This window comes from Lonchura striata, chromosome W, assembly GCF_050655825.1.
Source record: "Lonchura striata isolate lonStrDom1 chromosome W, ASM5065582v1, whole genome shotgun sequence".
NCBI lineage: Eukaryota > Metazoa > Chordata > Aves > Passeriformes > Estrildidae > Lonchura > Lonchura striata.
Window position 1 is genome coordinate 12,206,040 of NC_140743.1, and position 22,139 is coordinate 12,228,178.

Below are 22,139 nucleotides of genomic sequence, written 5' to 3' on the forward strand. Positions count from 1 at the left end.
AGGACACTGCGGCGGGCCCAGGCGGCGGCGCGGACCGCAACCCCATCTCAGCACTCCTGTCCCCCGGGGCGGGGGAAGGGCGGGATGTAGTGGGAGACGTGGAGCGCGGAGACATGTCACTGCAGGATGACACAACGGAGGCCGGCACGGCCCCAAGAAGTTTCGGACCCGCGACACGCAACCGCCCAGCGGGCACCGCCCCCATCAGGCAGGACCGGACGGGCTGCCCGCCTGCTGGGGCGGAGCCCGACGGAACAGAGACCAACGCCCCGTCCTTGGCGGCCCCCACCGCCTGCGCAAGCCCAGCAGGCTGCTCAGGCTCAGGTATCGGAGTCAACTCGTCCTCAGAAGATGAACCCGAAACCGATCCAGGCGAATCCGCCTGGGTCGTTTTCAGGGGAAACGTGACCCCACATTTTGGGCAATTCACCTTCACTGAGCCAGATGCAACCCGAGGCAAGGGCTGGTCCACAAGCCCCCGTTCGCCCCCGAGCGCCGGGAAGGCATATAGAGGAAGTGCTTTCCCCTTCATCCCACCACGCCAGCGGCGCGGGGCGGGGCGGGGCGGTCGGACCCGCTCCATTGACCGGATGCTCGGAGCCAGCGGGCTGGGAGCCCGGGGCTCCCCAGAGGAGAAGCCGTCCTCCGACTCACTCTCCTGGGCACAAGGGGAATCCGGGCCACGCCCCAGGGACTCGGCCTCCCCAACATCAGAGATAGAAAAGTTTCTCAGAGAATCCCGAGAACCACCAGTGTCAGAGCCCTGCCAGATGGCATCCAATCTCTTTCACAGCATCATCAGCGGCCCAATACCTTCAAAACGATTATCAAGCAGGGCATCCATGAGGCGTTCCCCCACAGGAGCCCAGTTCTCCCAGGAAAGAGCCTCGGCAAGACTGGGAAAGAATCCCTGTTCCCTTGCCCATAAAAACAGCCTCTCAAAATCATCCCAATAAAAAAGAACGCGTTTCCGCTTCAACACCTCCCTCCAAACGCTCAAAGCCACTGACTCCTCCCTGATGCTCTCAAAACTCTCCATTACGAACAATAGCAACAGGCAGAGCGCCGGACAGAGAGAGAGAAAACACCTCACCCGCGTGCTTTCAGCCTAAGCTGCAATACACGTCGGCGGTCACCAGATGTCGCTGTAGGACACGTGAAAGCACGACGCGAGCCACCTGCTGCTTGCAAGGTAAAAAAAGGACGTTTATTATCTGACTCTGTCTTTTATACCTTCCCAAGGGTGACATTGGATTGGAGAGTGAATGGGCCACCTCTCCAAAGACATTGGACAAACCACCAGTACATCAAGTGTTCTCCACCCCCATAAAAGAATGTAAGCAATATGTTGTTTACAGAAATTGTGTGGGAAAGTTCTCCAAAGGAATGTAAACTCAGAAGGCTTTAGGAAGTCTTAAGAATCAGGGTGACAATGCTCCACCCAGGGGAAGGAGCCAAGCATTACATCCTGGATATAATCTGAGATTTTGGGACATGAGGGCAGCCTTTTTTCCCACTGGATTCCCAAAGGAGTAGCTGTCTTCTCCACTGGATTCCCAGAGGAAGACCAGGCCCATTTTCACCACTACCAGACCTTCAGAGGAAAACTCTACCCTTCTACAGGATCACTGTTCCAACAGAACCACACCTGACACTGCAGGAGGACTGAAGCCACCATCCAATTGGACAGCTACCAACACCCTGACCCACAGGGTGTCACGGTGTATTCTGACTCTGTCAATGTTTTTTTGTTGATGTTTGTACTATTACATTTGTATTTTTTTTTAGTTTTTCCTAGTAAAAAACTGCTATTCCTACTCCCATAACTTTGCCTGAGAGCCTTTTAATTTCAAAATTATAATAATTTGGAGGGAGGGGGTTTATATTTTCTGTTTCAGGAGAAGCTCCTGAATTCCTTAGCAGATACCTGTCTTTGCAAACCAAGACAGTGTCCCACAGCATACTCTTGGAAAATCTGGCAGCCCAGTCTTGGACAGGAGCATTCTTTGCTGGGTTAAGAACTGACTGTATGGCTGGGCCCAGAGAGTGGTGGTGAACAGTGCTGCATCTGACTGATGGCCAGTCACCAATGGTGTGCCTCAGGGATCTGTGGTGGGGCCTGTTCTGTTGAATATCTTTATTGATGACATGGATGAGGGTATAGAGTCTTTAATTAGTAAATTTGCTGACAACATGGAGCTGGGAGCGTGTGTCAATCTATTGGAAGGGAGAACGGCTCTGTAGAGAGACTTGGAATTGTTGGGGCAATGTCCAGTAGGATGAAGTTTAATAAATCCAAGTGCCGAGTCCTGCATTTTGGCCACAATAACCCCCTGCAGTGCTATAGGCTGGGGATGGTGTGGCTGGACAGTGACCAGGCAGAAAGGGACCTGGGGGTACTGGTCAACAGCCGGCTGAACATGAGCCAGCAGTGTGCCCTGGTGGCCAAGAAGGGCAACGGCATCCTGGCCTGTATCAGGAATAGTGTGGCCAGCAGGAGCAGGGAGGTCATTCTTCCCTTGTACTTGGCACTGGTGAGGCCACACCTTGAGTGCTGTGTCCAGTTCTGGGCCCCTCAGTTTAGGAAGGGTGTTGAGATGCTTGAGTGCGTCCAGAGGAGGACGACAGGGCTGGTGAGGCGCTTGGAACACAAACCCAGTGAGGAACAACTGAGGGAGATGAGGTTGTTTAGCCTGGAGAAAAGAAGACTCAGAGGTGACCTTATCACTCACTACAATTTCCTGAAAGGTGGTTGTAGTCAGGTGGGGGTTGGTCTCTTTTACCAGGCAGCAACTGACAGAACCAGAGGACACAGTCTCAAGCTCTGTATAGAGAAATATAGGTTGGATATTAAGAAAAAGTTTTTAACTGAAAGAGTGATTAAATACTAGAATGGCCTGCCCAGGGAGGTGGTGGAGTCACTCTGTGCTTCTTCTCTCCCCCCCCCTTCAATCTCAGAACCTGTCTTAAATGTGCAAAACTTATTTCTGGGCTAAACAGATGAATGGGGATACAAGCATCATAAAGTCACCCCAATACATTAGGCTAAATAATAAATTCTGTGTCATGATTTCTGTTTTATTTGTCAGTGATCTACATAAGTATTAAAACCCTTCTGCCAAAATACTTGCATTTCTGGAAAGGTCTTTTGATTACTTGAACAATGTGGAACAGGTCAAATGAGTGGAGAAGGCCCCTCTTTCAGTGCAAGGGGGTTTCATTTCCACACTTTGTAATGCAGCATGGCACAGCACCAGCTCAAGACATGCCTAGTACTCTCCACAGCATATCATTGACACAAAGTAGGGCTTTTGGAGTACTTGCAGTGAGGCTCATTGGCTCAGGTCATATGTGTATGGGGCTACATTGCTCTTAGATCAGACTCAGCAACTGTGAAGAGCTTCTTATCTGGTATCACCCTATCCCCTAAATTGTCTCCTTTATCCCTCTTCCCCTTAAGCATACCTTATCTTCTTAACCTCAGCATTGAACAGCCTATAATTAACAGACTCCTGTGTAAGAGGGATAGACTTGCACACATTACAGACAGAATTGCAATAGAAAATTAAACCAAAACTTTTAATTGCTGAGGTTAATAATCTGGCAGTTGCAGGGAGCACAGTGATATTTTCATCACTGAAAGCTACCATCCAAAAAAATTTGCAATGCACAGAGAATTTCAAGAAAAAATATAAGAGTTGGAACAGATAAGGATGTTATTTGCATTGTGAAAATTGCATTTTCTTGCCTAAATAAACATTTCCAATGTAACCAGAATAGAATGTAACTACAAACTTTTTTCTTTGTGTTTTTTTCATCTTGACAAGAGTGTGCTTCATCACCTACCTGTCAGCATATAATAAAGTGTCCAGGATATGGTCTGTAGCTATGTGGCTAGGTGATACACTGGCTATCAAACATGTCTTGGAATTGCCAAACATAGAATCCATCAGCATCTAGGGTTGGAAGGAAAAAATGAGATTCTTTGCAATTCCTATATTTCTTTTTAAACATGTGCTTGTCCTTATTTTACACACACACACAAAAAAAGTGGTTTAATCTGCTCAGAATTTATTAAAAGTTACCTTGCATTTCCTGTAAGTTAGCAATGCGTACAGAGGCAGTTTAACATGAGTCAAGTAATGCACAGCTAGTCTCTTTTTAAAGAAAATGTAGTCCTCTTTTCTTAATTTGTCTTGTAATTCTTTGTTTACAATTTAAAATGAATACAAGTGTTAATCAGGGTACTGAACAAGCCCTCGCACTGGGCGCCACAAGGGCGCCCATACGTTTTGAGGAATAAAGCATATGTTACAACTGGAGTTGTAGAATTGTTGATGAAAACTCCCATAAGTGTTAATGCACTGCAGTGTATGAATGCAAGACTCACAAGCTAAGAGCAAAATGAATCTGTTTATTGCAGAGTTAAGATACTACTTATACACTTAGTGTGAGAATCTTTCTTCAGTCCTTTGCATGCAACCTGGTTGCAGGTCTGTAATAAATCCATTGGCCTGACAGTTTGTTAGTTTCCTCAAAGTTTGCCAGCTTTGAAAAAACAGGATGCCTTTCCTGTTCTCAGATAGTGCATATTCTACTTTCTTTCATGCTTCCCAGAAGTTTTCTGCAGTGCCAGGCTTTGCTGTTTCCTTACATCTCCCCCCCCCCCCCCCTTCTTTTGTGGTAGTCTGTTATTTTACAGTTTGTTCTTCTGTAGTAGGTTTTAAATAGTCTTTGTTATAAGTTTGTAATGGTTCATTCCATGTATCCCATTTGGCTTCCCTAATGGTTCAGTCCTGAGTTTTTTACACCAAGATTTTCCCGCCAAGTGTATGCAAATCCCCCTGTCAGTCTCCTTGTACCTCCTTTGTTCCCTTCTGGAATGTTCCCTCTCCTTCATCCCTTCCTCAAAGCAAGATTGGAGTGCAAGGTCTGCTCCTTCCTCTTGTTGGCTTCTATTGGACAGCCCTTACCCTGCACTCCTCCCCTAATGTCTTCCTATTGGTAAAAGGTTGTGTGCTCCCCTTATTCCCTCCTCTCCTTAAAAGCAATTTTCCCCCCTCAGTTACTGTCACTTGTCCCTGAATCCTCTGGGGAAATAAACCTTCCTTGGAAGTCAAACAAGTGACCCTTCTCTATTCCTTTGCCTTGATTTCTTGTACTGTGTTGCTGCTGTGTCACCCATGCCACAGCTGTCTGCTGCAGGGAGCTGTGAGTCCCCTGTAAGCACCACCACCTGGGGGGATTCAGTAGTGATCTGGGGGCAGCCACTCTCATGACTGCATATCGGTCTCAGGGAGTGAGCTGGCTGGAGAACATCTTCCCTGTGACCGCAGCGTGCAGTTACACCTTTTGTTTTTTATTTATTTTAAATTTTTTTTAGGGTCCTAGATAAGGCTAAGGTAACCATTACTTGTTTTTTCATGCTTTTAACAGCTCTGATTATGTTAAAAAGGACAAGACAGAGCATTAGAAAGAATATCATTGCCAGACAACTCATCCAATGAAAATCACGACTCATAAATTTATCCCAGAAAACCAAGTTTTTGGATTTGTCCAAGAAAGATAATTTTTCCAATCTGTCAACACCTTTTGTTCCTGTAGAGTTTGTAAAGTTCTGAGTGGATCCTTTAATTGATTGTGAAGTAACTGTATATTCTGTTGTAAGGATTTATCAAAGGCCCCTTGGAGGTGGTTTTTAACTGTCTTGCAGTTCTGTTCCGTGTCATTCCATGGAAGGGGAGTGACGCATAAGAAATTATGGATATGTTCCAAATCACAGTGATGGGATAGATGAGTTTTTTGGGCCTCAACTCTCTCATCTACCCATATAAGATCACTTTCTAAGGCATTTAATCTAGCCATTATTTCTTTATCAATGTTTTCCTGTGTTTGCCATCCTTTTGTAATATTAGTTAAAGCCTGTCCCGCAGTATGGGCAATTTGAATGGACGGATTAAGGCAGAAATGGCCACAGAAGCTGTGGTTAATACTATTATGGCAGAAACAATAGCAAAAGTTAGCCAAAGCAGAAATTTGTGAACCCATTTCTTACTTGTTTGGATTTCCTCTTGGACTAGTCAAGCCAATTGTGAAAGACCATTTTTTCCTTCCCAAGTCTGAGTGGGACTTACAGATTCCCAAATTTCAGGTCTTCTTTTAAATGGATGAAGGACAGAAGAGTTACGCATATCTTCATAGGTTATACATTATTTGAAAACAAAAGAATCAGAAGATAAAAAATACAAACTATTTCTATAATCTATTGAAAAATCATTAGCTAAAGCAAAAACATACAGGTGTGAGGTACAAGTCGTTAGTAATTTGTACTTCAGCAATGTTAAATTGGCAATTGTAGCATTCCCATTCAATTTTACTTGGTATATCGTACTGCCAAAAGCAGGTAACAATATTTTTCACAAATGTTTATACACACGGGATTGATTATTACCTAAATAATATTGAATTAATGATGCACTTAGGACCTGATTAACATAAGACATTTGATAATCAAGATGCCTTGGCAAGAACAGAGTTGAAGATTAAATCAGACTGACTTAGCGGAAAAGAAAATTACATCAAATTCTGCAAGCAAGCAATGTTGTAAAATGTATACATTTGTTTATGTGATGATCAACCCAATCACTGTAGTAAAAAATTACTAGCCTTCCTAGAATAGTATATAAGCACATGTAGTCCACAATAAATTCAGAGTCTGACCACCACAACTTAGTCCCCCTGCCTCTCTCCATCGCCGATAAATTAATGATCCGGCCATCCCACCAGCATGCCAAACGATACTGTGGTTTGTCTTTTGGCACTGAAAAACGGTTATCTTGTTCCAACTTTGTCCAAGGATACCATATATTCCTGAATCAATTATCCTCCCATACTGTTAGAATGGTTGTTGTAGCTGTTGTCCTATACATGATGTCTATTCCAAACGCTATATATTGGAGATGGGTGTAAAACGACATTTGGGGAAATGAGGTGGAGTGGCATCCACAGATTTGTTGGAGGTAGACAGAATGGCCAGCAATGTAATAGAAGTCAATTTTCTTGCAGTCTCCGAGTGTATATATATTAAATGCAATTGCATAGAAAAGTTAGCACAAGGTAATGGTAAAGAGATACTTATTTGATTCCATGTCAAGCATATAGGTGGTAAATCAGTAACATAAGTAGCATTGCTAATATACGTATCTACAATGTCTTGATCTAAGGGAGGAAGACAAGTTCCTCCTACCCATTCTGTTCCATTGCTGTTGAAGAGAGGGTCTGGATCCCACCAGGTCAGAAGGCGGAGCAGCAGAGGATGAATGATGTGGGCACAGTATATTCTCCTTTATGCCATTTGATGGCAGTATAGCTGTCCTGGCTTGTAAGATAAGCATGTATTATATTGCCATCTGTTGGAGGTTGGGCAGTTTTCTTATCTCTTACAAGAACAATGTCTCCCTCCAGGGAGATATCTTCTGTTAATGGACCACTGCATGACTGGTAAAGTTACATCATCCCATTGTGAAATGCTCTACCCAGAGGGAGGGGCCAAGCATTCTTACCTGAATAAAATCAGCACTTTTTGAGACACTGGTCAGCCACTTTGCTAGATTCCCAGAGAAGCAGCTCTCTTCTCTGCTGGATTCCCAGAGGAAGACCAGGCCCAACTACTACCAGACCTTCAGAGAAAACTACACCCTTCTAGAGATCACCACTTCAGCAGCATTTCATCTGCCACTCTAGGAGGAGCAGCCACCATTTTAACTGGACTACTACCAACACCTTGACTCCTCAGGGTGTCAGATTTCTTGCCGCTGCCTCGCTCCGGAAGACTCCGACCGATCTTCCCTAGGCAGCCCTAGCTAGCTGCAGCCGATCGCGAGGCGGGCAGGCTAAGGCTCTGGCCGCTGGACTGCAAGGCAGCTTTGGCCAGGGCCTTTGTAGGTTCCACGAGCGCGGACAGTTGCAGGAGTCCAGGAAAAAGACACAGAAGGTCCAGCTCAGGGAGCAAGCTCTGGTATTTATTAGCCCAACGGGGCAGAACAGCAAACCAAAGCAAATCCACAACGTGACAACACGGAAGGTGGTGCTAGCCAGAGCTGGCACAGAACTGAACTTGGCATGGGATTTTATAGGGCAGGGGAAGGGAAAACAACCTCCAATCAGGGGCTAGCAGGGAGTGGCTAGGGGTGTGCCAGGAGAGGGGGACCACCAATAGGGGAAAGGTAGGGGAGGGGTCCCAGGTCCTCGTTCAACCACTCGGTGCCCTGGGTAGAAGCTTCTAGATGGGGGGCAAGGAACACCGAGTGACAGACAAGACACCTGGGAGGGGTAAAGGGGACAGACTTTGCACTTTCTAGGGTGATGGACAGATACTGGAAAGGCGGGAAGGGAGGACAACGTCGGGAAAACCAGGGAAGGAACCATTACAATGTGGGGGGAACCGGGATGAACCAAATAACATTGCAAAACATACCAATAACAAATATAACTGAATAAATATAACAAATATAACCAAATAGGAACCAAAAACACACCACCACAATTTCTGACTCCATCACTAGTTTCGTTTGTACTAATTACATTTTTTTATTATTATTATTTTTATTTAGTTGTTCTCCTAGTAAAGAACTGTTATTTCCATTCCCATATCTTTGCCTGAGAGCCTTTTTTAAAATTGTGGTAATTCGGAGGGAGGGGCTTTACCTTTTCCAATTCACAGGAGACTTTTTCCTGCCTTCACAGACTCCTGTCTTTTCAAACCAAGACATAGCAGAAGAAAGACAAGGTTCATGGTTGTCACCCTTGACTGGGTTTGATGTATCTCGCTAGGAGCCAATATGGTCCTGTAGGTAAATAAACACACCCATAGCTTCTTTCCCCGCAAACAGTGGAACTGGACCTTTCCACTGACCACTGTGTACATCCTTGTATTTAACTTCTGAGTGAACTCCATCTCCATCAGTGGTCTGACACAGGAGCCTTTTATGTGCAGTTAAGTCATCTCTACTGGAGACATTCAAAAAATTTAAAACATAGGTTGCTTTGTCAAGCGGCTCTTGAAGGAGCATGCCTATTGGATTTCTCCTCTTTTTTTTTTGCAGTATGATTTTCAGTGTATAATGTACCCCTTCCACAATGGCTTCCCCTGTTGGGGAATGGGCAATACCTGTGACATGTTTGATACCCCAAGTGTGGAAGAATTCTTGTGTTTTATGAGATGTATAATGTCCAAGATCAAAAAAAAAACACAGTGTTTTTCTATTACCATCTGAGTAGGAGTTGCCTCGGGGCAGTTTTCCTTATCTGCTGTTAATAGCCCCATCAATGCCTTGCCACATGACTCAGAGATAACACTGTCCAGGAGGAGGTGATTAAGGACACACCTCGTGACTCATAATAACCCATTGTGAGATGCTCTGCCCAGGGGGGAGGAGCTAGGCATTCCCACCTGGATAAAACTGGGGATTTCTAGACAGAGGCAGCCTTTTCACAGGTTGTCTGAGAAGACACAGCAACTACATCTGCCATCCCAAGAAGACTGCAGCTACTCCAATTTGGACTGCTACCAGCACGCTGGCCAGGTTGTATTCTGACTTTGTCAGTAATCTTTCCCTTTGTATTATTGCATGTATTTTTTGTCCTTTTTCCTTTTCCCAATAAATTGTATTTCTGACTTGGAGTCTCTCACTGGTTTTGCTTTCAAACCAGAACAGATGTATATGTGGATCCATAATCTGTTTTTATCTGTTGAGGGACACCCATTGTCCTGTAGGCACAGAGACAGTGTTGGGTGGCATCTCTTGATTTCTCACCCTTGTGTGCTGTTGCTACTATGAAACCTGAAAAGGTATCAGTAGAAACATGGACATATTTAAAAGTCCCAAAGCTCGATATATGTGTTACCTCTGTTTGTCCAATGTCATTAGGTTTCAACTCTCATGGGTTTGTACCTAATGTTTGTGGCAAAGAAAGAGTCTTCTGACATTGTGAGCTAGTATTCACTACATCCCATGCTTGTGGAAAAGTCAGATCAAATTGTTTTGCCAGTGCTTGGGCATTTTGATGGTAGAAATCATGAGAAAGTTTTACCCGCCCTAACTTTTGTGCTATAGTTACTGTCATGGTGAGGATATCTGCCCTTGCCTTACCTTCCACTATAGGTCCAGGCAGAGTGGTATGTGACCTGAGGTGCAGGATGCAATATTCATCAGACCTGTGAAGTAAAAAGTTGTACAGACTGGTTAATAACACAAAAAGGTCTTTGTTAGAGACTTCCTTCAGGAATGAATGATCAGTTCTCTTGACAATTCCCGTAACATAAAGACAATCACAAACAATGCTAATAGGTTCTTGTGAAAAAAGGCAAAATGCTTCTACCACAGCTGCCAGTTGGACTAGCTGGGTAGATCCAGGTTGAAAGGTTACTGAATGTTCCTATTGTCCTTTATCATTTCTCCACAGGGTGACAGCTTTGTGTGTCTTTCCTGATCCATCAGTGTCATGGTTTGACACTGGCACAATGTTAGCGCTCTCATGAAAATATAACTCTTTAAATGATTTGCTGTGAGATACGATCAGGAATAGAGTAGGCTTAAGCTTAATAACAAGGGAAAAACTTTATTAAACTACTACTACTATAAAAGGAAAAATAAAGAAAAAAAATGCACACTAAAATTAAAATGAAAACTTTCTAAAACATTCCTCCTCCCCCCACAAAATTTTAACAAATTACAGCGAGATACAACTTGAATGCTTAATCAGGTTCTTACTCTTCAGATAATTAATGCTTAGTCTATCGAGGGAGAGAGGAGTCTCTCTTGTGCTATAGACCCCTCAAGAAACACAATTGCTACTTCTTGTGTTTCCATGTCAAACATGGTACTGTTTGGAGAAAAAAAAAAATTGCTATGGTGACACTCTCTTTCCTATGCACAGTGCTCTTACTACTAATGCATGGACAGACTGGTCTATGGACAGACTGCTCTAAGGATTTTTTTTTTTTTTTCAAGGATGCTCTGCTAAGAGGGGGAAAAAACCAGCAGTTCAGTTTTTCATTTTTGACACTGCAGTCCCCCCCATTTCCTCTTGGGGATGAGGGTCTAAGAAAAGAGATCTTATCTTCTTCTCTGAAGACAGGGGGTGTCACTACAAACCTCCTCAACTTTTTTCTGTTAAATCTACTCTTGTCTTTTCCCAGCTGCTGAAGCAGGTCTCTTGGCTCACCACGTATCTTCTTAAAATACAGTCTCTCTCTTGGAGGAGAAAATTGATTCAGTTTATGGCTAACAAGAAAAAGTCTAGCTAAAAGCTACTCCATCATCTTCCCCCCACCTAGAATTTCTCTTTCTAACATTTTAGGTTCTAGACTGTCTTTTTTCTTTTTTTTAATAAAGGACGAGTAATATTTCACAAAGCTTTCATCATCTAAAAAGGGGTTAAAAGTTCAAATTCCCTGGACGGCCAGCCGGGCTCTCTGCCCAGACCTCCAACTCCTACACTGGGCACCTCGCCCCCCTGCTCTTCTTCCCTGCGGTGTACTGCTGGCATTGTCGCTATTTCTTTCTCTCTCTCTAGAGAGAGACTCTTGGGGGGGACGGGGGGGGGAGGACACGAACACCCTAGGTTTTTCTCTACCTTTCTATCCGCAGGGGGCCGGCCTGGTTCTAGTCCCTCTACCCCTCGGCCTTACCTCAGTCAGGCCACAGGACTTCCCCTCCCCTACCCAGCCACAGGCTGGGCAGGGGAGAGTCTGCACTGCGCTCTGACTGGAACTAAAGAGAGAAAATTCTCTTGAGAAGTTGTGGGAGGGGTCACGCTCCAGCACGACGTGGGTGGAGGGAGGCAGAGATCTCTGAAGCTTGCTCTTGGGGAAAGAGGTTTATTGGGGGTCCAGGAAGGCCCGAGCCTTGTGCTCTCAGGTGTAGCACGTGGCCGGACTTAAGAGGATGGGGGAGGGGAGAGACAAAAGGAGGGTTTAGGAGAGGGAAAGCCCCAGGAGGGGGGGAAGTCCAAGAGACGGGGAGAGGTCCAAGAGACTGCATGGCCCCTCGGAGCCCCTTTATCAGGGGCTCCCAGATGGGCCGGGACAAGGCATGGGCCAATGGGGTTACAGACACTGATGTTTTAGGGGCAGGTACAGAGGTGTGGGATGAACCACACATCTTTTGGGGGGTGGGATGGAACAGTCCATTTCACTCCAGGATTCATCTAAGGGCAGAAGTGACATCCGGCTAGCTGAGAGAACAATCATATCTATCTATCATCTGCAACAATTGCCCTTTTTTGTTAAACTTTTTAAAAGGTAAATACTGACTTAATTGCTATTTTTGCACAACTTGGGGTATATAACATATTGCTACTGAAACTACACTTATCACTCCTAAAACAATCAAGCTTACTTAAGGAGTTCTTTCAGCAGGGATGCAGAGCTCAAACCTTCAGATAAACTGTTTAGCTAGATTACTAATTATAATTGAGGTGACGTTTATTTCTTTACTGATTGAGCATTCTAACCTTTTGACTGCTTTAGTCTAATGGAAGAATTTAACTGAGGTAGTGTTATCAAAACCTTCTGGGGAAGGTTCTATAATTAACCAGGTTGAAAAAGTCTACTAGGGCTTTGTATCAGCCAGAGATATGGTACCAGAGCTTGCAGTCTTGGCTAGAGCAACCCAGGCATTTGTCTTTGGTTAACCTATAGGTGAAACTTCAGTACAAAATTTGAAACAAGAGAACAAATGTAACAACAAGGGAACAAAAGCAACATGAATGTGTAAACAAATGTCCATAGTCTTGAGTTGTTTCTGGCGGGCAGTTTTCTTCTCGGCTTTGCACAGTTCAGGTCCGAGTACTCGCCTCTTGGTCTGCACCTGCAGAGTCACTGTTATCTGTGAGGGTACTGTGAGGGTTAGATTTCGGTGTGTGGTATGGCTTTACATTCTTTGCCGGGACCCATCTGAGTCCTTCGCCTGTAGAAACACAAGCAAACCCTCTCCCCCATGTTACAAGGTTGTATGGCCCCTCTATTTGTCCCGAGTCTAGGTTTTTTATTAAAACTGGGGGGTGCTCCTTTATTTTTGCTTTTTTGTTGTTTAGAAAATGTCTGTAAATGGGGGGGTCAGGCTCATTTGCGGAGCTATTTAAAAAATTGTATACCTATAGGGCTTTGCTTAACCTCTTTTGGGGTGTGGCTTGCTCTACTCCCTCTTTTTGTTGATTTAGAATGTGTTTTAGGGTTTGGTGTGCTCTTTCTATCATTCCTTGGCTTGTAGGGGAGTGGGGGATGCCAAATGTATGGCGAATGCCCCAATCATTTAGGAATGTGGCTAATTCCTGGGAGGTATATGACCATTATCAGTTTTAATCTCTTGGGGGACACCTAAATAGGAGAAAGCTTGTGAGAAATGCTGGCAGACATGCTTAGCTGTTTCCCCTGTGTGTACAGAGGCAAAAATTGCATTTGAGAATGTATCAATAGAGACATGGATGTTCTTAAGTTTCCCAAAAGAGGGATACTTAGTGACATCTGTTTGCCATTTCTGTAAGCTCTCTAACCCTCGTGGGTTGGTGGCTGCTGAAATGGGGAGGGGTTGCGCCTGTTGACAGTTTGGGCAAGCCCGTACAATATTTTGTGCTTGCTCTAGGGAGATGCGGAAGTCTCGTTTGATGGCCTGTGCATTTTGGTGAAAGAATGCATGGCTTAGTTTGGCTTGTTCAATCGCGTTAGGCAAGGTGGTTGCAGCAAGCACTGAGGTGGAATTTTCAAAGCCTGCTGTACTTTCCCCATCAGATGTTGCTGATGCCAAAGCATTGGCTCGTGCATTTCCCTCTGCCATGAACCCTGGAAGACCAGAGTGGGCCCTGATATGAGAAACAAAATAGGGATTAGTTCTGTGTGATAAAATTCGGTACAGACAGGTGAGCCAAAGGCACAACTTGTCGTTGTTCACATCCTTTAAAACAGATCCCTCAATTCTCTTAATAACATTAGCAACGTATGCCGAGTCAGTGATCAGGTTGAAAGGTTCTGGGAAGAGCTGAAATGCTCTTACAACTGCTGCCAATTCAACAATTTGAGGAGAGCCTTCAACTTTTTGAACATCTTGTTCCCAGGATTTGGTGTTTGTATTTTGCCATGTAACAACTGAATTGTGTGTTCGCCCTGACCCATCAGTGAAGATAGTGACTGCATTTAGAGGCTCTTCACTGATCATGGGTTTTTCTTTGTAACATAGTTTAGCTTTGATTATTTTGTGTGCTGGGTAGTGAATTGAACAAGCGCCTGGGAAATCAAGCAAGGCATACAGCAGGTCCTCTGACTTTTGCATTGCCCAATCGAAATAGGTTTTTTTCATAGGCAAATAGATAATGGCAAACTCGCAGCCCGCTATTGAGAGGAGCCTTGCTCTGCCTTTGATGATGATCTGTGACATCATTTCTAAAGGTGTGAGGATTGTTTTTGGTGACCTGTAGGAAATAAAAACCCATTCAATTATTAACAATGGATCTTTGAGAGAGGGGTCCCACTGGAAGATGAGACCGCACAGTCTCAACTTTTCCCTGAGGATTGCAAGAAAAAAGGGTTGACCAGGAACATAACGATGTGCCTGCCCGTTCTTCAGAGCATCAGTAATGTGTTCCAAGGCTTTATGAGCCTCCAGAGTGAGAGATCTAGGGGATCTGAGGTCATTGTCCCCTTTTAACAACTCAAAAAGTGGAGCGAGCTCATCAGCAGTTATTCCTAGGACAGGCCTAACCCAGTTAATTACCCCTAAAATGTGTTGTAAGTCCTGCAGAGTGCAAACATCAGTTCGGATTTGTATCTTTTGGGGAGTAATCGATTGATCTGTCAGTCTCCAACCCAAATATTTCCAGGGGGCAGTTTCTTGTATTTTTGATTCAGAGATCACTAGTCTGGCCTTTTTTATTTCAGCAACAGCATAGTTGCAAGTCTCTCTCATTTGTTTTTGCGTTGGTGCCGCAATGAGCAGATCGTCCATGTAATGGAGGATAACGGAATGCAGGAATTTTTTACGGACTGGAGACAGCGTGCGAGCTACAACGTGTTGGCAGATAGTAGGAGAATTTTTTAGGCCTTGTGGGAGAACAAGCCAATGGTATCTTTGGAGTGGTTCTTGTAAGTTTGTACTCAGGACAGAGAAGGCTTAATGAGGGGCATCATCTGGATGCAGTGGGATGTGGAAAAAACAGTCTTTCAGATCTATAACTATGAGAGGCCAATCTCTAGGGATCATGGACAGGTTGGGTAAGCCAGGCTGGAGAGGGCCCACGTTCTAAATCACTGCATTGATATTTCTGAGATCGTGTAACAATCGCCAAGTGTCAGAGGTCTTCTTATGGATTACGAACACAGGTGAATTCCAGGGGCTGTTAGTGGGCTTAATGTGTCCCTTTTTCAGTTGTTCAGCTACTAGGTTCTTAAGGGCACTCAGCTTGTTGTCCGGCAGGGGCCACTAGTCGACCCAGACAGGGGTGTCGGTCTTCCAGGTCAATTTTAGAGTGCTGAGTGCTTTAGTGCCCCCTACTGAAAACCCAGTTCAATTTTGGCTCCCCATGCAGAAAGCAAGTCCCTTCCCCATACTGTGATGGGTTTCTGCACTACATAGGGACGGATCAGCGCTTTCATCCTCTCAGGCCCTTCTATACTGATCATCGATTCACTTTGCAAGCACGGAGTGACACCTCCGATGCCTGTGAGAGTTCCTGGGGGGGGTATCAACCTCCAATCAGTTGGCCAGTAGTAGGAAGAGACTACCGAAACATCTGCCCCTGTGTCAATCATCCCCTTGATGTTGACTCGGACCCCACCATGTGATAGTTCACAAGTTAGCATCGGTCTGTGTTCGCCTATGTGTTGAATCCATAGGACCTCAGGGTTTTCAGAAGCGACTGGGAAACAGCGCGGTGGCATTCGGTCCATAGTTCCCACAGGCAGTGCTATGGCGATGGCTATAGGGGTTCTGGGTGGAATATGCAATGGGGGGTAGTAAGCTTTGGCTAACACTAACAATTCTTCATTGCAGTTAACAGACATCACACAAGGCAAAACAAGTAGTCCCAGGATGCTATTCCTTTCTTTACCAACAATTAAAAAGTCTTGCCTGAGTTGCGAGGGCCCGGTGATCCCTGTTGAGATATAGTCATAGCCATCATCCTTTAAGAAGGTTGTTGGCTTGGAGGTTTCCAGGGTGCACCAGGTCCCTGGGGATAATAGGCTTGGGGCATTAGCTGGGATTGTACTGGTGATGAAACGAAGGGCATTGGGGTTGTGGTATTCACAAATTTTACCTCGGGAGTCTGGGGGGCCATTATTTGTTTCGTGACGCGATGGCATGGCGCGTTCGCAGCGGAGTTTTTTGGATTGGGTCTCTTACCCGCATCCTGTCGAGATTGGCACTGCCAGGCCCGATGCTTTCCTCTTTTGCAGGTGGGGCAGAAATCTGGCATTTGTGGGCTCTTGTTGATTTCTGGGCAAGTCTTCACCATGTGGCCAGTTTTTTTGCAGAAGTAGCAGGGTCCCAAAGGCACAGCAGCTTGCATAACGGCCATAGTGTTGTATTGCTGCTGGGAGTTTAGGTGCAGGGTAGTCATAAGCTCAGTAAGTCTCCGGTCTCGTGCTTCTGCCTGTTCTGCCAGAGTTTTAACCTGTGCAGCCTGCGCGTCTGCTTGTGATGTAAGGGCCCTTTCAAATTTTTCTTCCAGAGCCTTTTCAAGTTCACTCATTTGAGCTACTGCCACATCATGTGGACTCTCAACGTAGTTACAGGCTTCAATCATGTCGGGCACTGTGGGTCTTTCTTTCCCTAAGGCCTTGATGACTCTTTTGCATTGTGCATTAGCATTATTCTCGAGGATGTCCCGTATCACCATTGGACGGCCTAGATCCTCACCACATTGCCTTTCTGTAGCTTGTATCACCCAATCTACAAATGCGGTGAATGGCTCAGATGGCTCTTGGATAACTAGATTGTATGCTTTTTCAGAAGTCCCTGTGGGCAGAATTTGCAGAAAGGCTCTGCGGGCCATTGTCTTTATGTCATCAAGGACCATTGTGGGTAAATTCACTTGATGTTCAATCTGATCATCAGGTGGGTCGCCCGTTAACCTGGACAAGGTGAGGGCACGAAGGTCTGCATCAGTACTCTGCCCATATGTGATTAATAGCCCCGCAAGCATTCTCTTCCATTTGCAGTCCCACAGTATATATTGTGAGTCAGTAAGGAAAGTAGAGGCAAGCTGTTTGCAGTCGTCCGGTATGATCATGTGCCTTTCCAGGGTGCTTTTTAACACGTGTTTAAAATATGGGGAGGAGATACCGCCATCATTGAAAGCTTTCCGTAGTTCTTTTAAGTCCTGGTAGGGGATAGCTGTCCATGTCTTGGGATTACTAGATGTCTGTTTGGGTGCGGGAGCTGCTGACAGCTGGGGTGGAGGGGCAGGAGGAGAGGTGTCTGTAAGCAAAGCCACCAGGGAGGAACTGGCACGTGTGGAAGGACGTATCGAGGATGAGGCTGCAGCTGTTGAGTGTGGATACAGCGTAGGAGAGGAAGCGGAGGCATCAAGGGGCTGCGGGGGCGGTGGCGGTGTGAAGGGAACTATTTGTTGTGCGGATGCCGGGAGTTCCGGGCATGTATCCGGCACGGAGGAATCTGGTGGCAAACCCGGAAGTGATGCAGGAGTCCCCGGCCCCGGCAGCGGCGGTGGAACTCCACCTGTGAGCTCTGGGGGTCCCGCCACCGCCGTCACTGGGATCAGGGGTTCTGGCTGGGTGCAAACCGCGTCACGGGGCGCGTGGGGAGCGGCAGGCTGCATCGGAGGTGCGGCAGAGGCGGCGGGAATCAGCCAGACCGGGGGCACCTCGAACTGCGCATGCGCGGGGTGCACCATGTGGTCCGCCGGCCGAGCCAAGATGGCGTCCGCGTCTACCGCGCCGCCGGGGCCCTCTGATGTCGGGCCCGCGCCGTGGGGGGGTTGCCGGGGGGCGGGGGGTGGCAGGGTCGCACTGCGGGGCCCCGAGGTGTCTCCCCCCGGCCGGGGCTCAGGCTGGGGGGAGGGGGGCAATGGGCTTCCCGGTGGGTCCTGCTGCACGGCCAGGATTGGGGGCGTGGCCACGCGCTCTCGCAGCGCAGGTGGTGGCAGCAAGGCGGCCGCGGCTGGCCCCAGCTCCGCCGTTTGCAAGAATGGGACCAAATGGTTTTGCAGCAGGCCAGCGAAAGCGGTGATTGCTGCTGTGAGGGACGTAGGCGAGGGAGCGGGCATGGCCACGGGCCCCGCGGGGTGCGGGGGGATCAGGGCAGCCGCGGCCGCCGGGCCCGCGGCTGCGGCCGCCAATGCGGGCCAGCACAGAACGGCACGGGGCGGGGATTGGGGGTGTGGGGGGGGCCGCGTGGGCGGGGGGGGCGGCGGCCGTGGGGGATGGGGGCGCGCGGCGTGGGACAGTAGATGGGGCGGGTCCGGGGCCGACCACAGCGGTTGGGGGGGTGGTCGCAACGGAGGTGGGAGGGGCGAGGGCGACCGCGGCGATTGGGGGGGGGTTGCGGCAGAGGCGGGAGGGGCAGGGGCGGCCACGGCGGTTGGGGGGGGATCGCGGCTGCGGCAGGTGGGCGGGGGGTCACGGCGGAGGTGGGAGGGGCGGGGCGGAAGGGGATCGCGGCGGGGTCGTCAGCAACTGCGCAGGCCAGCCACATGGCCGGGACTGGCTTTCGCGGAACGAACAGTTTGGCCACAGCTCTAAAAGCTGGGAGCAAATCACAAGCTTTTAGGTCTCTTCTATAAATGTCAATATAAAGCCTATCTCCTACAGAGTCCCAGACTTCTCTGGTGAAGGCGGCTGACCACTCAGCATGAGGGAAGTGGAGCAAAGTCCACTCCAGAAGGTTTTTTATCTCTTTCTTAGACAAAGTACTGTTATGACTACGTAAAATATGGTTAAGTTGCTTATAGAGATCTTTATCAAGGGCAGAGTGGGATTATCCCATATTTTAGACCTGTGTAGCTCACCTAGAGTTTGAAAAAGCAGAGACCCTCTTCTCAGGGTTCTGCAGAGCTCCGGGTGTCTCTCTGGACGGCTTTTCCGTGCTCGGGACCTTCAGACCTCCCCCTTGGGGTTTCCAGCACGGGCAGTGCTACGCAGTGCTCAGTGCGCTCTCTTAACGTGGCAACGTGCCACCAGCTCACAACTCGGGTTTGCTTCAGCTCCACAGCGATTCCTAGCTCGGGGCAGTTCCAAGAGCTCCAAAAGCTTGCTACTCACGGGCTATGGTGCTCGAGGATAGATTGCCTCGGCAAATCCTTAAAGAGCTCGGCTTTTACGTTGCCTAGCAACGACAGCCTTTGCTCACAGTGAAGAGGGGGCTATCACAGGTAATTACCATGCATGGAGAGGTGTCGTGTGGATTCCTTGTACACGTCGGGCACCAGTTGTGGGAGGGGTCACGCTCCAGCACGGTGTGGGTGGAGGGAGGCAGAGATCTCTGAAGCTTGCTCTTGGGGAAAGAGGTTTATTGGGGGTCCAGGAAGGCCCGAGCCATGTGCTCTCAGGCGTAGCACGTGGCCGGACTTAAGAGGACGGGGGAGGGGAGAGACAAAAGGAGGGTTTAGGAGAGGGAAAGCCCCAGGAGGGGGGGAAGTCCAAGAGACGGGGAGAGGTCCAAGAGACTGCATGGCCCCTCGGAGCCCCTTTATCAGGGGCTCCCAGATGGGCCGGGACAAGGCATGGGCCAATGGGGTTACAGACACTGATGTTTTAGGGGCAGGTACAGAGGTGTGGGATGAACCACACATCCTTTGGGGGGTGGGATGGAACAGTCCATTTCACTCCAGGATTCATCTAAGGGCAGAAGTGACATCCGGCTAGCTGAGAGAACAATCATATCTATCTATCATCTGCAACAGGAATTCTGGCTTTTAACCCCTCTGTGTTCTCAGAGGCATGCTTAACTTTCAATTGGTCAGCTCAAGTGCTAATATCCAATTTCAATTATTGCCTGGCTTGACCCTCTTCCTTCCAAAAAAAATTCCCTTCTGTGTCAAACCATGACAATCAGTGAAAACAGTCTTTGCCTCAGGGATAGTCATCTTTGACCACAATTGTCACAGTTGAAAGGGAAGTTGTTTGAAGGATTGCACAACAGTGCATGCCAAGGCATCAACTGAATAAACTGTCCATCTTAGTCAGCAAGGGCAATTTGAAATGACAGTGAGTCTCTGAATTGTTGCCCTGTTCTTTTGAGAGTTTTAAAGTTCTAAAAGTTTTTTATGCCTTCTGATGTTTACATATTTCTACTGAATTTTCTCACGCATGTTCTTGTAAATAATGATTGTTTTGCATTCTTCTTTTTGGGTAGAAAAAATTAATGGACTGTTAGTTTAACCAGTGTGGTTAGAGAGGTGGCAGTTTCACCCTCCAATCTACTGTCACTTTTGCTATTGTAATATATAGTGGAGTCAGAAAATAAAGTTTACTTTTTAAAATTCTTTTTCTTTCTTTTTACATCTAGCCTGCTTGTTTGAGTTATTTTGTGTCATAGTGTAACACTGAATAGCTTGTCCAATTCTGCTGCAGTAACAGGGAGATGTATCACTGACAGATCATGTCCTGTCAGGCTCTGGCATTGGAGTCATCCCATCAACAGCAGTCAAATAAGCATTTCAAGTTGAGTGGGATGCCTTGAGAGGCTACCTGGAACAGAGGCTAGACAGTGTTAAAGGACTAAAATAGGTATTTATTAGAAAGGCCTTCCAAGGATACACCTAGGGCAGTGCAAGAGCCTGGCCATGGCTCTACCGAAGATGGAGCCAAGATGGACGACCAGTCACAAGTTTTCACACTTCTATAAGTTTTGGTCCATTTCCATATTGGGGTTAATTGTCCAATTACAGCTTCAGGTTATGAAGTCCCATCCTCCCAGATTGCTCTCCTCAATTTGCCATTGTTTATACTTTTTGGGCCTGAAGCTGCAATGATGTCCTTGGTTCTCAGGCTGGAAAAGGATTGTTTTGTCAAACTAAACTGTGAAGAGAACTTGCTAACACTTTATATGAAGTTCAGAGTTACATACTAATGCAGTACAGAATCTGGAAAATATGAAAGCTAAAACTTAAGGCATCAAATGGTTATAGTTTTTGCAAAAGTATGTGATAGGAAAATCCATTCTAATAGCCAGAGATGGTGCTCCTGTGCATCACATTGACCAATAAGAGCATAAGATTGAAAGGATTGAAGAATTAGGAACAACTGCAAAGGCAAATTCAGCATGTGATGCATGGCAAAGGATTTATTAATCTTGTCACTTACATGTGCCAAAGCCTCTTGGGCAGTCTTTGTTAAGTGCGTAGGGGAAGAAATATCTGGGTCACCTTTTAACAATTGAAATAGAGAGGATAATTTTTCTGTGGTGATTACCAATAAAGGGCAAATCCAATTAATAGTGCCTAATAGCTTTTGCAAATCATTCAATGTGCATATCTTGCACATTAAAGTTACTGGCTGTGGGCTGTGGGGTGACTTGTATCCAATAGTTTAAAGCCCAGGTATTTCCAAGGAGTTTCTGTTTGGATTTTTTCTGTGGCTATGTACAAGTTTCAGCTGTCAGGCATTATTTTTAAAGCAGCAAGCTAATCATGTTACAATGAAGAGCTGTTGGAAACAATTAAAATGTTGTCCATGTAGTGATGCAGCAAAACAGATGGATATTTTTGCTGTACTGGTTGTATCATTGAGTGAATGATGAATTTACAGATAGTAGGACTGGTTTTCATACCCTGAGGGAGCACAACCCACAGGTATTGTTCCATGAGGGTCTCATGATTGACAGAAGGTAAAGGCAAATTTAGGTGCATCATGAGGATGTAAAGGAATGGCAAAAAAGCAGTCTTTTAAATCAATTATCACTAATTCCCAGTGTTCTGGAATCATTGTGGGGTTAGGTATTCCTGGTTGTAATGCCCCATAGGTTACATGACTGCATTGACCACCCTGATATCCTGTAAAAGCCTCCACTTTCCTGATTTCTAAGGGATAACAAAAATAGGTGTATTCCATGGGCTGGTGGAAGACACTATGTGACCCAACTGCAATTGTTCTTGTATGAGGATTTGGGTTTGATTAAACTTCT